This window comes from Accipiter gentilis, chromosome 8 (genome assembly GCF_929443795.1).
Source record: "Accipiter gentilis chromosome 8, bAccGen1.1, whole genome shotgun sequence".
Classification (NCBI taxonomy): domain Eukaryota; kingdom Metazoa; phylum Chordata; class Aves; order Accipitriformes; family Accipitridae; genus Astur; species Astur gentilis.
This window is the reverse complement of record NC_064887.1, coordinates 15,613,745-15,631,226: the sequence shown is the minus strand read 5'-3', so window position 1 is coordinate 15,631,226 and position 17,482 is coordinate 15,613,745. Positions and strand designations below refer to the sequence as shown.

Genomic DNA, 17,482 nt, shown 5'->3' with positions numbered 1-17,482 from the left:
TCATTTTCAATGGACACTAAAAGTAAAATGACTACAGTGTGGATTTGTGCTCTGATTTATTGTCTTGCAAAAGGAAGAATACTAATTTTAAGAAGCCATCAATTACGGCATTTGTACAAAAAGAAAAATGGTTAATCTTTATCTTACAGTTATATATATATATATATATATTCCAAAAATGTTTCAGGAGAGCACATAAGGCTAACAATTTGATAAGAATATTTCTGCATATATTTTCCTCTTTCAAACACAGCAATTTTCTTCTAAAACACTAGAAAATGTTTTTAAGGATAATTATGTGTACACCAAATCCACTGTAACCCACTTTTTAATACTTTTAAAATAAATTATAAATAATTGTAATATTTAAAGCGTTGATAAAAATGCTTTACCTCTTACTGAATTTTTATGCATTATTCGCCCTTTTATTCTAAGTACTGGCTTCTTCTCAGGGTATACAGCCAAGCACTGCCCTCAACAATGCAGTCACAGTTCATGCTCTTAAATCGGCTGGAGCTCCACATTCATCAGGGGGTAACATTCGTCCTTTTGTGTTTTCTTTTTACTTACAGACAAAAGATACAATCGTTTTCCACAGTTCAAAATGAATGAAATGTGAAGCCAATCTAAGAACCTACAGGAGTTTTTCTAAAATAAAAAAATGTTATTCTTTAGGTCATAATTCTTGTTCTGAAGACAAAACTAAAGACAAAGCTCCAGAATTTTGCTCTAGTTGTGTAAATAAAAGATGTATGAGTTACTGATGGCAGACGAAGTCATACATGGCTAACATGATTACAAAAATAATGAAGTTTTGAATATTTATTGTTTAATGCAGTTTTGAAGCCCCAGTTATTTTCCAGTAATCCACCAGAAGACATTTAAATTTGTGTGCAACATTACCTTCTATCAGCACATTTTCAGAAGTGGAATATTACATGTCAAAAAAAAACAGGCACGTTTTTCCTCTGCCTTCTCGTAATCAATAACAAGTTAAAACAGATGGGTACAGGATCTTTCTACCTGAAGTCTTATACACAGAATTAATCCAAAACATCCAGGAAATGTCGTGTCTTACAAATTTAACTAATACTACCCATGCATGTGGCCAACACATGGAAGATGTATTGGAAATTCCTTCTACAATAACAATTGCCATCTATACGTTTTCTTAATTTGGAATGACCTAACTATCATTTTGTTACAGTAAATCAGGGAAAGGGAGGTATTTTGTTTGTTTAAACACTCATTATTCCAGTATTTATTGAATTACACCTCAAGGTATCATCTTAAAATGCGTGGCTATTTTGTCACACTTTGCCATTCAGACTGCTATTCTACTCAATGCAGTTATTCATAAATGACTATATAACCTAATGTATTTTGTTCAAACAGTCCCCTAAGTGTTTTTTATTGATAAAACATAATTAGTTATATTAAATGTGACTGGTACATTCCTTCTGTCAAGTAAGTGAGTATTAATGTCTCACTTTTTTGTTTTTTTTTAAAAAACCAGATGGAAAATTTTAAGAATTAAGGAACAGCTTGAATGTCACTTACATGAAAACTGTACAAGGATGACATTATTGTCACTTTTGTTGCCTGTAGTAATTCTAAAAAGTATCTAAGTTACTTACCACCATAAAAACCTGGTGCTAATGAAACAGAAAAAGTGTGTTACGCTACAGCTAAATTGATTTTATTCAAGTAGGCTCTTCCAATGTAGCAAGTAAATTACCATTGTTCTACCTTCAAAATATAACTTTGTTAAAAAATGTATCTTAAACCCAGCTGTACTATCCTCACAACAGAATTAAAGTTACATACACGTCTTGATTATCATATTGTACAGCAATCTCTGCTGAATGGAATTTCTGAAACAACCTTACCTCACCAGGAAAGAAAAAGACACACTGTGTAAATAAAGATTATGTCCATTGCCTCCCCATAATTCCTCAACGCGATTAAATTAAGAAACCTCTCTTTCTTCATCGTGACTAATACATCAGTATTTTCCCATGCAAAAAGGATGATGCAACTTTTCAACTCCTAGCACCTACCAAAATCTCTACAAAAGACATCATTTATATATTTTCTGTAAATCTTAGCATTATAATCCTATTGGAGTGTAATTGCTGTGGCTAATATTCTTACCCTGTTATGAAAATGCTCAACATAAATGTGGCACTGAGTTGTTAAGATAATACATGATCATGCTGTGAGAGGGTAATACCTATACAATAGCCCTTGCCAATACCATAAATCTCTTTATTAGACAACAACCTATTACAGGAGATCTACTTAACTGTTTCCCTACTTAGAGGGCCATTTGGTGTTACAATAACAAGCTGACTTTTCACATTAGCAAGGATTAGCCAGTATAAATAATAAATCGACACCGAGTTGCTGCTCTTTTAGATATGGTAAATCTTTCCTGGTGTTTAAAAAGAGAATCCAAACTAAAACCCTAAGACCACGTTAGGCTGAACATATGTTAAGTTTAAAGTTCTGTTAGTTTAAACTAACAGAACAAAATCAACTCTTGAACCAATTTATGTGGCAGATTTATTACAGGAGAGCATGTTATGGAGAGCTGTTTCTGTTTTATGGAATGTGCATGCATACTGGTTTATTTCCTAGCAGCATCATAGCAAATCATCTTTAAATTTACTGAAATATTTTAAAGTAAAATGATTGCCACCATTTTTTCCAGAGATAAATAGTGCAGAATTCATCTAAGTACCATCTATTATGCTTCTTGCTCAGCAAGCAAAACTGCATTATAAATGAATTATTTTCTTCTCTGAAGTCTTAACTTTTCGAAGGATCATACACTTTCACCATCCAGATAACTGTAATACAAATTCTAAAACCTGCAATACACCAGATCATTTCTTTCATTGTGCTAGATTAAGGAAAATCACTATTTAGAATAAGTATTTCTGATTCTTCAAGCTGGTCTTTAAGTTACAATTTACAAATAAACTTAGGTTATGATATTCCTTGCTTTTTGTTGTCAATATTTTTCTAAAGCTTAAGACAGCAATCCTTACCACCGTTTGCCTGCATTAGTCCGACTATGAATTCATCAATCATATTTGGATGAGACTCATTCACCTTATTATATTTTATAATAGAGAAAAAGCAAAATTAACAGTTAGCCTTGCATCTGCAATCACCTTGATTATGATTCATAACACTGCTTGTGTAAATAGAAAAGACTTACCTATTGCTTTTTGGCTAGCACACTACACTGCATGAGATGTACCGAAGACCTGAAAGTACTGTGTTGTCTCTCTCATGCTGACATGACATTTTTAGAACGAGAGAAGACAGTTTATGCAACAAAAATGTGCTTCCCATCATACAGAGTACCAAAACTGTCCTCTTGTACTTCGACATGCAAAAATTGTTTTCCTCAGTTCCTTTCTAAGCCTTCAATAAAAAGGCATTTCTTTGAAATATGAATGATTTCTAAAGTCAGCTTTTGCTTACTGACGTTTTAAAAATTTTGCCCATTGTTATTTACTGTTACTGATGGACAGCATTTTTAAAAGCTATCATCCAGAACCTTTCTGCTCCACATAACAGAGAAGGCACTGTGAAATGAAATTGTACTTACTGGAAACAATTCAGCCCTGAATGCCTTGATTACCCTGATTATCTCATATACAAGCTCCCTCTGCAGGTAATAAGAAGAATGAGCAAAAATATGTGAAAAATGTGGGTAACAGCCAGCATAGCAACCCAAATAATCAGTCATTATTTTAAAGAAACTCCCCCAGAAATCCCTCTCCAATGTTACCCGACATAAGGAGTTAACACAGAAAACATTCTTTTTTTCTTTCCAGCTCTGTGTCTCTTCTTGTCCCCTCAGAAAAGTTAAACATTCAGCTTTAGTCTTTCCTGTATCAAAATACACAGATTTCTTTTTCAAAGTCACCTAAATGCTTTCAAGGCAGGAAAAAAAACAGAGAAGAAAAGAAAAAAAGGAAAAAAAAAATTGCTCTGCTTACCCAGAACCAAACAGAAATGAAAGACCACCCCAAACAAGTAAACAAATTCATCCTATCTGATGCATCTCCCTAACCCAAAACCAAACAAACATCAGCATCCCTCATTCTACTTACTGCTGGGAGATAAAACCCAATGCCACTTTCAGATACAATTACACATGCACTCCACCGAAGTTTAAAAAGCAGCTGAACTGAATGTTATCTGGAAAATTAAAAAAGTCTCTATCAATTTATATCAAATTATGAAGCAACTACATAGTTTTCATCCAACTGGAGGTAAACCGCTTTTCTTCCAGAAGACATTACCCTTACCTTAAGATGTCTTAAGTTTGTTCACCGTAATAGCATGAGCTTTCTAGATAAAAATCCCTTCAACGCAAATGGGAAAAAGCTTCAGTGAATGAAGCTATAAATATTAAGCAGATCAAAATTAAGCCTTTGTCCTACGTAACCTTTAGCACACACTCAAAAAACTGGAAAGGCATGAGGCAACAGTAATTTCTCTTCTAACATGGAAAGAATGAAAGTATGCTTGTGGTTTTGTTTCTCTTACAGAGCCAAATCCCACTTTCTTTACTTCTGCAAGTAGTGCCATTAGACTTAAGAAGAATACTCATAAAATAAATGCATATGCAAAGGGCATAAAGTCACATATGCCCCATGTGACTTTAATTTTAAGTGGAAAAATAAACTCCAAAATATAACCTTTCGAGGTTTCAATGTCAGCTTTAAAAAAAAAAAAAAATAGTGGAAATAGACTCATGATATTATAGTATGGCTACAGTCACTACATGGGACAAATGTAGGACAAATTTGGGGTGTTCAAAATGATGAGACTGCTGCCTACAGAGCTCTTCTTTGCTGCTGGAATATCTTTAACAGTGGATCCACAACCGGTTATTATCAGATACTATTATACACCTCCTCAAATGAGGGAAAGAATGAGGAAGCAAAAAAAGGGGGGAGGGGCGGGGGGGGGGGGGGGGGGGAACTAACATTTTGGAGAGATGATGCTCTATTCAAGCACCGATTAAGATTATTGCCTGAAGGGCAAAAGGATTTCTCCTCACTTTCAAATTATGTCAGCAGCTCCCCTCCCTCTCTAAAGTAACTCCCAGTCTCAGTCCATTTTCCTGGCACAGCAGCTCAGCCAGGAATACATCTCAACTGCGGAGGCACCTTCTCTCCTTTAAGCACTTTATACTGATTTACACAAGAATCAGCCTCACCAATTGACAGTCTCTGTTTAAGAAATACCTACTAGACTGAAGAAAATCAAAGCTGCAGAAGACACTGCCCTTCAATATTTAAATGACAAATTTACCGATGAAATAGTTATGAATTGGTCTTCTAGAGAACACTCACTTTGTTCACTAGAGAACACACAATGAAGATGCAATCATTATTCATTCTGGGAAAGCAAAGTTTTCCAAATCGGCCACTTTGCGTAGAAAAAGTCTAAATTAAGCTTAGAAGAATGAATAAAAGGATGTCTGGATCATACAAAAATAATTCTGCCTACCATCAACACAGGCATCGGGAATTTGCCAGAGAAATGCAGAGTCAACAGCAGAACTTGCTCTCGGGAATCTTTCCTTAAAATGTCACTTTATTTAGAAGCAACACTGCCTATTGCAAGAGAGCTGTTTCTGAACACCGTTCACACCAGTGTAGACTGCTATGCCGTAAAAAATGACAAATATTATACTATAAGAGAATATATAGAAAGGTGAACTAAAGTCTCCTTCTGGCATGTGATCTCTCTCCACCACTGCAGTACTAATTTCAGAGTAAGGCTCGCTCTCTATTTACACCAGATCCCATCAACAGCAAAGCAAGCATGATAGTCAGAAGCAAGGTCGGTCATCCCCTCCCCAGCTGCCAGAAACAATTTTTAACAGTAATCGGCGTTAGATTATTCTGTCATCTAGATTCAGAGCAATAATCAGTTTGAGGTGTCAACTGATAGAAAAATACCAACAGAGGGCACAAAGGAAAGCAGCAGCCTACCCTAAATGAGAGATTTGGGCTTTTATCACATCCAGAGGCAACTAAATAAACAGAAGTAGCCTAATTTTTAAAGCACAGTTCTCCAGTGATAAATTGTTTTGCTGCTACTTTGCTGAGATTATCTTTTTTTTTTTTTAATAGTTGCAAATAGAAACCTAACTGTACCTTAAGGAGATACACCTTTCTAGCAGCGGTGCACATGGAGTGCTCAGCTGCTCCCTACACTGTCTCCACCACAGAAAGCGGTGAAGAAGCCCAGGAAATACAAAAAATTCCTTCTTTACTATCTTCTTTACCATAAAAGGTATGAACACTCCCAACTCCTAATCTAAGCATCAACACATCCCTAATTTAAGAATTAACATATTAAACACACTTTTTATTTGTACAGTATCAGAATTCAAGATCTTAAATAGCAGTCTTCATTCCTGTTATTTCATTCCAGCTTTTGTAGCTCATTGTGGCCAAGTAACACATCATTAAAATATAAACATAGTATAAAAAAACTTATATACATTGATCAGTGTCAATTCAACCTGCATTACATTTTTAAAACTGTTCCACTTTTTCCCTGTATTGCTGCTTGGGCAAAAGGAAGTGTCTTTCTTGGGTGGTAAACACATTGAAAAACACTGTTGAAGTGAAAAGACAGTAATTTCAGAGTTATTTAGTGCACCAAGGGACAAAACAGGCAGACCTAGACTCTACCATATTTGTATGAGGAAATAGCATAAGATAAATCTCCTATGACAAAAACCTGCATTACGTTAAAAGGAAAATATTCTTGATATTGCATCTACGTAAGAAACCTAAGTAGCTTCTTATTAGCTCTAACTAGATTTTCTCCGAAGCTAGCCACTTTCACTACTGAAATACAGACATTGATACTTAAATCTTTTTGTGTAAATGTTAGTGTTTATAATGTGCTCCTAAGAGATTAAGATTAGAAAAAAAAATAACCACACAACCAAGACAGGCCCTATTTTTCTCAGCCCATGATCACTTGTCAAGCCATGATTAATGCTGTGCTCTGTAGAGGGAGACATTACATCTAGGCTACAACAGACCTAAATTTTACCCTAAGGCAGAAGTCTGATTTAAACATCTCTATTCAAAGTGACATTTGTCCTCTCTTTTCAACCAGTTTCCTCTGAAATTCCAGTAAACTGACTTTGTGACCTACAAATGGTCCATTGATTCTAACTTGTAGTGTTGCCTGTCCTTGTAGCAAAGTTAGTTTTGGTGACTGAATGAAGCAAGATGTTATGCATTCAAGAAAAATACAGGAGCAGAGTCCATTAGGTGCTCTATTAAATGCTCGGTTGGGTAAGAGTGACTAGAATTTACGGCTATAAGGATTCTAGCTTACACAGAAGAGCTAAAGATAAATACTGAGGTCAACATTAAAAATCAGAAAATATTTTTTATATTCAGAAGTAACTATGGCCTTCATATTCTGAGGTGATGAGCAAAGATATTTTTTTTTTTTGTCACAGACAAGAACACGGGCATAGTCAGGGCCACCCTGAAAAGTAATTACATTTTATCTCTTGCCTTTCACTCTGAAATGTCTGCTAAGGTATTTACATTTGTCTGTTACAAGAACAACAAGCTATACAGGAGAAAAAACTAGTTGTGATCACTTATCTCAAGTAAATACTATTTCTCCAGTGAATGGTATTATTCCATCTATTTTATAAAGTTATTGTTAGATCCTCTGATTTATCTGTAACTGCTATTGTAGGAATAAAAATAAGACATGCTTATACCTTATAAAGAAATAGCCAAATAGCAGACCTGGACATGTAGAATAGTCAATATCTTTCTTATTGAACATGAAAAATGGCAACGTTTGATAATATTAAGCAATTTAGACAGTGCTGGCAAGTTCCTACTAGCCAAGGTAATCTTATTTCTGGTGCTTTTCAGGGTAAATTGATTTTTTTTCCCTCCTCTTAGCTGCTCTGATAATTGAACAAATTTATACAAGTGTGGTGGGATTTTACTTAGCAGATGACACACAAAACATTCCCCAAACATGAAGTACCTTACTCATAAAAACCAATTTTTGTTGTAATTAAGCAAACTGTATTTAAGCTTGCTTTGTGCCAGGATAACAATCAATAGCATTTTGTTGGAGACTGCACTCTACCTGCAGGTGTTAAGCACTGTGCTTGCTTCAGTCAGGCTGCAATGCTTTTGATTATTGTGCCTTTCTAAATAATTTGAGTAAACAGCAGGCTAGAGTAACTTGAAACATTACAGCACCTTATGAAAATCAAAAAGAAAGAAATCATGACATATGCAGGTTACACGTTCTTCTAAGACCCATAAAATACTCCATTTAATGTAACGATCCATAACCTGGAGACGCTATGATTCCAAATTTGAAAGCTTTTTTTTGTGGTTTGTTTTGGTGTTGTTTTTTTTTTTTTTTCCTAAGGAATCAATTTCTGGTTAACTATCAGTTTGTATCTAGAGAATCCTGTAAGACCTTACCATTCATTAAGGAAGTGTATTTCTATAACTAAATCGCTTATAGTAACTGACAGAATCTTCACAGCCTGTGCTGTAGAAACACATCTCATACATTACAGGTTGAAAAAAACCATGAAATCCAAGAAAATTATCTGTTGAAAAGGGCTTTAAGCCTGTCATCTTTCACCTTTTTAATGAAGAATGTTAAAAAGAATCATATATGCTAAATAAAGACTGGAAGTATTTTCTAACCCAGGTACAGATTCACATTAAATCACAAGTTACCAATATTCCAACAGAGCCACCTACTAGTTTTATTTTAAGGACTGTTGGAAACAAAATGCAGCTATCTTTGAAAACTATTTAAATATTAAACATGATTGTTAAGAGTATTGAGAATGGCCTTAAAATAGCTTTTTGTTTTTCCAGTTTTCCTGACATCCAATTACAACTGTGATGGTTTAAATCTTTTACTTGTTTCAAACCGAGGGTTTTAAAAAAAATAACAGACAGCTTTTAAGTTTAAAAGCTGCACATAAATACTTAAAAAGGTGAATTTCTTGCAATTTCAAATCGCTTTTGTACATCACAAACATCAATCCTATAAAATGCTTCGAAAGAGTCTGTTTAACATGACATCTCCAAGTAACATGTCTGACTATAAATTTCACTAGCCTCTGCTCTAAAGTGTATTGCTTTATAACTGACTGCTTGTCTACCTATGCATGAATATGATTTCAATTATATACCAGATGCAGTTTAACTTCTCTTGCAGTTCACCAGGTAAAGTCATTAATTGTTACTTCCAGTTCTTGTATTATCAGTCATCCACAGATATTCCTCAGTGGAAATGTAGAGGAGACATAGAGCATTTTTTGCTATAAAATACCTCCAGGTGTTTATTGGTAGGTTGTTCTTCATTATAATTATTAATATTATTATTATTATTAGGCATGGTGCTATCATCAGCAAGAGCCGTACTAGAAGTTGACAGTATTTTCTTACGTGTATGTCAACATCTTAGGTGGACACAGGATGAGTGAGGGCTTGGAAATACATGAACTTTTTAGACCAAATTTCAGTAAAATCTTACAATGATGTTTCCACCCTCTCTAAACATTAAACAATTATTTATATTGGACGGATATTATTTTTTTGTATGAATTTATGACACACTATATAGAAATGTATTGCAAACATAACTTTGATAAATATTTTGCCTAACTAGAGACTTCTCTTTCCAACAGCCTTATGGAAAATGACGGACCTTTCTAAAAAGCTGTCATTCAAGACTGTAGCATTTTTCATCATAACTAGTTACATTTTAAAAATATATATTAATCAAAATGTCATATCCACATAGTGCATTTTCAGAAATAAAAATAATCATATTATTACATATTACTAACCGTAAAGACTACAAACTCCTAAGACTATACTACCTCGCTTATTTAAATTTTAATAAGGTGCTTGCTTACTAGAGACTAGAATTCCTGAGTAACCCCCTTTCCTGACTTTATGCATTAAAAGCAATAAGAGATAAATAAAACATTGAGAAAGCTTCTGAAGTGATCAAATAAGAACTAAGTAAGCAAACTTTGTTTTTTTTAAAGCTCTCCTCTTGCTCATTTTAAGAAGGGAAACACCCAGAAGCCTGGTGTTAATGTCTCTGCTGATTGTGAAAATTGCAGCAATAAAAACTCCAACTGCTTGTCTTAAATTAAGACTTGCAAGACTACATGTGAGATCTGTATCTTTACATTAGTTTTTATAACATTTGGAAGTTTGGTTGCCTGCTTTGATGTTGGTCTATTAATGAGCAGGGGAGCCAAAAGCCAGAAAAAAAATGTTTACTGGAAATTCTCAAGTCAAAACCTGAAGTAATTGGTTTGTTCTACCCCACATGATTCAATATCCTGATTCCCCCAACTACCAGCTCCTTGAGCTATATGAACGTCTACGCTTTTTTGCTGTTGCCAACACATAGTAACCCACAGTGATTGAAAATGGCAGCTGAAGTGCTGCTGCAGCACATTAATTTTGCTCCAAGTGGTCCAATTTTGTCATCTGAATGTCGAAAATCTTCTTTCCACTACCCTTTTTTTTTTACCTTCAGAGATTTGTTGAGTTTGGGGTTGCCATCATATAAACCAAAGTGCAACATTTTCAAGAGAATTTTTAGATTATCCCTAACAGCTGAAAGGATAATGCGCTTTCTTTATGGCACTCCGCATTCAAAGCAGACTAGTTAACAGCAACTTAAGTGTGATAATGGCAATTACATCAATATGTTCCTTTTATACCACCAAAAGGTACTACTTCAGACAGCTGAAGACATTAGGTAAATAAACTGCTGAAAATTACCTGAAGGTAATGACACGCAATTTTAGGACCACTAAACACATTTATTTACAAAATGCCCAAATGGTCGTGTCCATTTAAGAATAACAAAAATCTATATAAATTATTTCATTAACTGCAGGGTTTTTCACCAAGACATAGCATATATACTCAGCTCCTTCATTAAATGAAAGGAAATTGAAGCATGAGTGAAGACATCCTACTCTAAAGGCACATCACTTTCATGGCTTAAAAAGAGACACACACACACACACACACACCCCCCTCCAAACCATCAAATGGAGAACCAGAAGAAAAAAAAAAAAAAAAGAAAAAACAACATACCAGACCAAATGCCACATACCAAGCACTTAAACCAACTTTTTAAAAACACAAAATGTACGTTTCAATATCGGTATCATTGAAGTAAAAGGTTTGGAAGGAAGGAATAGGCAAGGAAGGCATAGGAAGTTCTTTTTTTGCCAGAGACATAAACCAGAATACAGTCCCCAAGAAACATCTGGTCCCTGGAAAAGGTCCCAACTTATTGACAGATAACTGGATTTTGCTTGGCTTTTGCGTTGCTATATTATGAATATTGACTTGCAAAGATAATAACAGGGTAGGCCGGGCCACATCCCCTTGCAAACTCAAGGAAATAGTAACAAAAGAACGAAAAACTGCAAATATGTAGTCATGTAAAACAACTTACAATGCGATAAATATACTACTACACAGCCACCAAATCAGCACCCCTGCCATACTTGGTTTCAAATTATTTATTATAGGGCAATACTAACCGCAAATTAAGTTATCTTAGTAAACATTGTATCACTGATTAAATGAGATTACAGGAATTACTCATTTTCACTTTTTCTAGAATAAAAAGGAAATGGAAGCATATGGCCGGTGGCGATCAAAACTTCTTTCCAAACTCTCCATAAAAAATATCTATTATTCCAGCCTACCCACCCATTAAGGAGGGAAGCATATTCGTTTCAAAGGTCTGGAATCGAGAGGTCTTTTATTACAAGATTTCATTTGTTTCCTGAAGTAATTAGCAGGTCTTCCCCACTGAGTCCCCGCACGCAAGTACCGTGTAGGCCATACCCAGAGCCCGAGCGCGGTAGAAAGGGCTTTCTAAATCCCCCTAACAGAGAGGAGACATCAGAAACCACGCAGCAGTGCCTGTCATAAAAGGTCACTTTTTTCCCTCGGAACAAACCATTAATCAATAGAGTGTAATTGTCCGAGCGCTCGCAAGGGCTCTGCAGCGAAGGGACCTTGTTTTTCACTGGCATAATTGCGAAACAGCGAAAGTTCAGAAACATAACCCAAATCCACCTCCCCATTTTACCCCTTTACAATTCCCACTGCCCTTTGGGCCTCTGCTTGGAAGCAAATGGAAGACAAGCTGAAGTTTTCTCAATTGAGCCGGAGCTAAGAAACCTTTGATATGCTAATACCCTCCTTCAAACGGTAAGAATTCACACTTGCATTAATTCAAACAATTTCTGCAGAATGATGCGAAATGGCACCTCTTTTCGTGGCAAGCAACAAAAGGAGGGAGCCGGAGCGTCTGAGGAAACCAAACAGCAGAACATTTGTTCTGCAGGGCTCCTTCCGCTGCGCACAGGGGCATTTCTATGCAAAGAAAAACACACCTGAGCACCAGCAGATCGCTTTACTTTCTGACAAACCACGTTCAAACCCCAGCAGGGCTGGCGCAGACTAACAACAAGATGTTATTTTTAGAGCCAGACACAGCAACGGTGCCTCATGACACACTCTGTTTTCTGTCTCCAGATGGCCCCAGATTTCTACATGTTAAAATAAATAGAAATTAAAAAAAAAAAAAAAAAAAAAAAAAAGTTGTTCTCACTCCACAGCCGACAAAGGGTAATTTATTCCTCCTCCCAAAGCCACCCCCCCCACCCCCACCCCCCACGGGCTGGTGGACGGACGCTCGGTCGAGTTACAAAAATAAACCCGCAACAGGTAATTATTTACTGAACGGATGCAACTTTCCCCGCTGCGCGATGCGGGCCGCCGAGCGCCGAGTCGCGGCGGGGCCTGCTCCGCGGGCGGACCCCCGGCCCCGCGGCCCTCCGCGGCGGGGCGGCCACCCGGCGGCGGCCGGGGGCTGCGTGGACCCGCCGCGGCTGCCGCAGGCCCCTCCGCAGGGCTGGGGGGATGAGGGGGGGTGGGCGGCCCGGCCCGGCTCGGCGCGGGCGGAGCGCGGCCGTGCGGGTCGTCGCCGGCGCCGCGGTGCTCCCGCCCGAGGGCCGCGGCCTCACCGAGGGGCACGTCCCTCCTCCGGCGGCGGCGGGGACCGGCAGGCGGGGGTGGCGGCGCCCGCGGGAGTGCGGGGGGGGGGTGTGTGTGGGGGGGGGGGAGCAGCGGCCTCGGGCACCGGCAGGCGAGGCAGACCCTGAAGTTAAGTGTTTCCCCGGCGGCGGCTCGGTGGGGACCGCCAGAAGTCGGGAGCAGGCGGCGGCCGAAGCGAGCGGCGGGGCTGCAGCGCGGGGCTCCGCTTACCTCTGTCTGGGAGCCGAAGGCGGGCCGGGATCTCTCGCCCCGGCGGGACCCGCGAGCCGGGTCACCCCCCCCCGCCCCGAGCGCAGGGCTGCGGGAGAGCGCGGCGGAGTTAGTCCCGGGGCTCCGGCGGCGGCGGCGGCGGCGGCGCGGGGAGCGGGCGGGCGGGCGCCGGGCTCGGGCGGGGAGCGGGAGGCAGCTGGCTCTGCGGCTCGGCGGGCTGGGGCAGCGCAGAGCAGAAGGCGGCTTCTCCTCCAAGCAGCCAGCCGGGAGGCTTTTCTGGGGCTAAGTCAACATTTTCCTGCAGCTTCCGACACTCCGCTCCGCACGAAACGTACGATACAGCCAGGCTCCCGCACGCACGCACACACACGCAAAAAAAATAAATTCGATTTTTTTGGAGGAAAAAAAAACAAACGAAGCGGAGGGGACGACGAGCGCAGCGCTCAGTGTGTGTGCCCAGCCTTTGGAGTCCTTTCTGTGCAACGATCAGGACGCGATGCCAGCAGCGGGAGTAGCGGGGAACAACTCGAAAATGTTACAATGGACCCCCCCTCCTCTGTGTCTCTCGCTCGCACCGACCGGATTTACATCTCCCGGGATGACATTCTGGCCTCTGGCGGGGTGCGGGTCCGGCCTCTCCTCGGATTTTCTCCTCTTCCTCCCGGTGCTGCTGCCCCGCCAGCGACTGGAGACCGGGCGCCGGGCGCTGAGCTAGTAACGCGCGCAGCAATGGGAAAAACCCAAAACAAACACACCAAAAAAAAAAAAAAAAAAAAAAAAAAAAAAATCCCAATGAATTGTATCGCAGCCTCCTTTTTGCTCATGCACCTCTCCGTGTGTGACTGGGGATTGCGAAGTCCTGACACAGACTCTCCGCCGGCTCTGAACTGGAGTCACCTCCAGCCTCCTCCCCCTCCAATCTCCACCCCCTCTCCCTCCGCTCCCCACCCCTGGGCTCAGCTAATCATATAAACATATTATCACGTAGAGCAGCACCGGCAAAGGACAAAAATCTCTCCCTTCCTGCCTTTTTTTTCTCCCCCGCCCCTTCTTCCACCCGAGGGGGGGGGGGTGAAGGCTAATAACAAACGGCCGGCCGCTCGGCACCAAAGGCCGAGCAGCTCGGCTGCGCGCCAGCGCTGCCCGCTCCCCGCCCCAGCGCCGCGGCTGCCGAGGGGCCGCGCACCGCCGCGGAGCCGCCCGCCCGCCCGCCCGCCCGCCGCCGCGGAGCCGCTGGGCGCCCCTGCCCGGCGCCTCGGGCCCCGGCGCTTTCCCGGGCCTGGGGCCTGGGGCCTGCCGCCGCCCCCTCTCCCTTCCCCGGCGGCTGCTGGCGCGCTGCAGGCCGGCAGGCGTCTCCGCGGCACTTTCTCCTTGGCCGTATCCTCCAGCGCGACCGCGCACCCGAACTTGTGCGGCGGGCCCTGGCTCGGGGGCTGCGCGGAGCGGGGCTGCCCGGGCCGGGCCAACTCACTGCGCCACTGCGGGCCGCCCCCCCGGTCTGCGCCCAAAAATAAGTCACCGGGCCGGGCGGCTAGCGAGCGAGAGCAGGCGAGGGGCGGGAGGAAGGGGGATCTCCGCTCCCCGGCGCGTTGGCGGCTCTTTTGGCCCCTTCCTTTCCCTTCCCTTCCCTTCCCTTCCTCCCGGGGGAAGGGCCCGGCTGCCGCCCGCCGAGCGCGGTGCGGGGCGCCGCTGGGCCCGCACCGGCCGCCAGGGCCGGCGCTGCGAAGCACGGCGATGCGTTCGGGAAAAAAAACATGTCAGGACAGGGTGAACGGCACTTGGAAACGATTTAAAGGATGCCGAGTTGACTCACTCCCGTGCTCAGAGACAAAACGCAGTCTACTAGCGCTGCTGCGTCCCTGCCCAAAATCTGCTCTTGGAAACCAGGCTCTGGGGGCGGCGGTACGGTCGGGTTGTTTCCCTCCGTCCTGATGCAAAATCCCGAGGATGCGCTCTGACCTTTCAGGATGCGCAACGCGAACAATTCCCAGCTCTCAAGGTCGGGGAGAAGCAGCTGGGCGCTAGCGAGGGCTCGTTTCTGGGGGGAGCGCGGCGCGGCCGGACCCCGGGGGGGGGGGGGGGGGGACGCGGGCGGCTGGGAGCGCCCGGCGGCGCTGCCCGCCGGCTCCGCGCTGGGCGAGGGCTGCTCCGGCCCGGCCCGGGGCTGCGGGGCCCTGGGGAGAAACCGAGCTACGGCCGCAGGTCAAAGCAGCGCAGACCTGTCCTGGTGACTCCCCCCTCCCCCTGGTTCGGGGCTTTCTGGTGTTTTTTTTTTTTAACTGCCCCCTTCCCTTTTCTAGCTGCAGCACTGAAATGAAATCCTGTCAAGGGAATCTACCCGCAGAATCGCATGCACGGATGGGACCGCTCGGGGCTTGGTCAACTCTTTTAGGTCCAAAGCATATTGACAATTCAGCTTAAAACACCCACACCGCACCAGGAAATCAGGACCATTACCTTTGCTAAGGGTAATGATTAGGTCTTAGCTTCATTATTTTGACTTCTCTGCATACCTGTGCAATTAGCGTCCCTGTTCAGACAGTTGTGACATGTATTAAGGAGAAGCATGACATGGTTAAAAGGAAAGTGGATCTTTAAGACCTTGCGACATGAGGTAGGAAGAATGATAGAGCTGGTCCAGGGCTCCTCAAAGCCACATTAAACTTTCAACAGTGCTAGCATTAATCCCAGGGATTAGTATCTAAAAATCGCTGAAATACGGGCATGCCGTAGCCACTGGGGCATGCTGGCCTGCCTCAACTCACAGTACCTGTCGAGGGCACTGGGGAGTGGAGGAGCAGTCCCAGGCTTCTAGGACCAAAGGAGGTGTTCTGCCATGGTGAGCAGTGCACCTTCCTCAGGCCAGTTTCAACTGGGTTAAATCTGCCAACTGCCTCAAAACCAAACTCAGCATGGGAGGGCAGGAGATCGTGTGTCTGTGTGATAGTTTTGTACCTACTATATATAGTTGAAAGTTTTAAAACTGGGGAAAAAATAGAGTACGTGCTCTTTAGCTACATTTTGCTCCCACAGTAACCCATTCTTTTACGTCCTTTGTGTATCCCTACTACAGTCGACTGCTCTTTCTTGCTGAAAATATCCTTATAAATGTATGTATAAACCCTAAATAACCCCTTATGCATTTCTAACAGAATTAAATCATACAGGCATCTTAATGTATTTTATTAGAAACTGATTTTCATTGAAAGGGTTGGATGCATCTGTCACAGAAACATGCTTAAAAGGAGGGACATAGAAATATAAAGATACACATATTGATCAGCTATCATTTTACTGGCATTTTAAAACATATCATTAACAAATCCTCCTTTTTTTTTTTTTTTTTTTTTTTTGTCAAATAAATGTAATTGCAGGTAAGCAATGATAGCCCTGAGCTAACAGCCTTTTCTTTAGTTGATGAGAGCAGGATTTAGTCAGAAAACAGTCGAGACTAGAAGTTTTATATGGGGTTGGCGGTTTTCCTTTGAAAGGACGTGAGAGAGAGGAATTCTTCTATTTGGAGCAAAAAGTCTGTTGGTTTCTGTAAAACTTTTTTACCCACAAAAAGACTGAAAAGAACTGCAGAGCTAGGCCTTGTGTTAATATTTGCTGAAGTCGAAGTGAATTCACCTACGTGGATTCAACTGCAGGATTGAAGTTTATTTTCCCCCTTTTCATCAAAAACTTCTGGAATCATATTTCTTTCTACATGCAGAAATGGACTGAGTTTTAAACAATTGGTAAAAATGCAGACAGAGACCTTTCAGCATTTGTTTTGAAAACACGTGCTTCCATTAATTCTCATTAAATCTGGATTGTAAGAATACCTGGCAGAGGTGCATATGGTTTGGCAAGTAAAATACTATTATTCAAGCAATTAATTTTCCTTAACATGAATCAGCATCTGTTTCTTTAAAACAGGAAAATTGTACACACATATACCCATGGCATACTTGAATCTGATACTTTAGTTTTTACTCGGCCACAGTTATTGCCAGATTTGAATATTAATGTATAAGAAGGAATTATAATGAATCAAGTTTATTTTCACCATTAAAACTGCCTACTTTTTGCTTTTTGCCATATCCCTATAAAATATG

The 17,482-nt window shown here is 41.5% G+C and overlaps 1 protein-coding gene across 20 annotated transcripts in view; it reads right to left on the bottom strand.

Annotated features, from left to right (window-relative positions):
• The window catches only part of ADGRL2 (adhesion G protein-coupled receptor L2), a 393,922-nt gene that overhangs the window by 146,309 nt on the left and 230,131 nt on the right, over positions 1-17,482 (bottom strand). For 10 of the 20 annotated variants that reach the window (XM_049808144.1, XM_049808153.1, XM_049808154.1 and 7 more), the window contains exon 1: positions 13,383-13,770. The exons of 1 other annotated variant lie outside the window; for it this stretch is intronic. The gene's annotated coding sequence lies outside the window, so the exon portion shown is untranslated. Of the gene's footprint in view, positions 1-13,382; positions 13,774-13,961; positions 14,108-17,482 lie in introns of those variants that run through there. 9 more of the 20 variants (XM_049808162.1, XM_049808160.1, XM_049808163.1 and 6 more) reach the window with 5 other exon arrangements.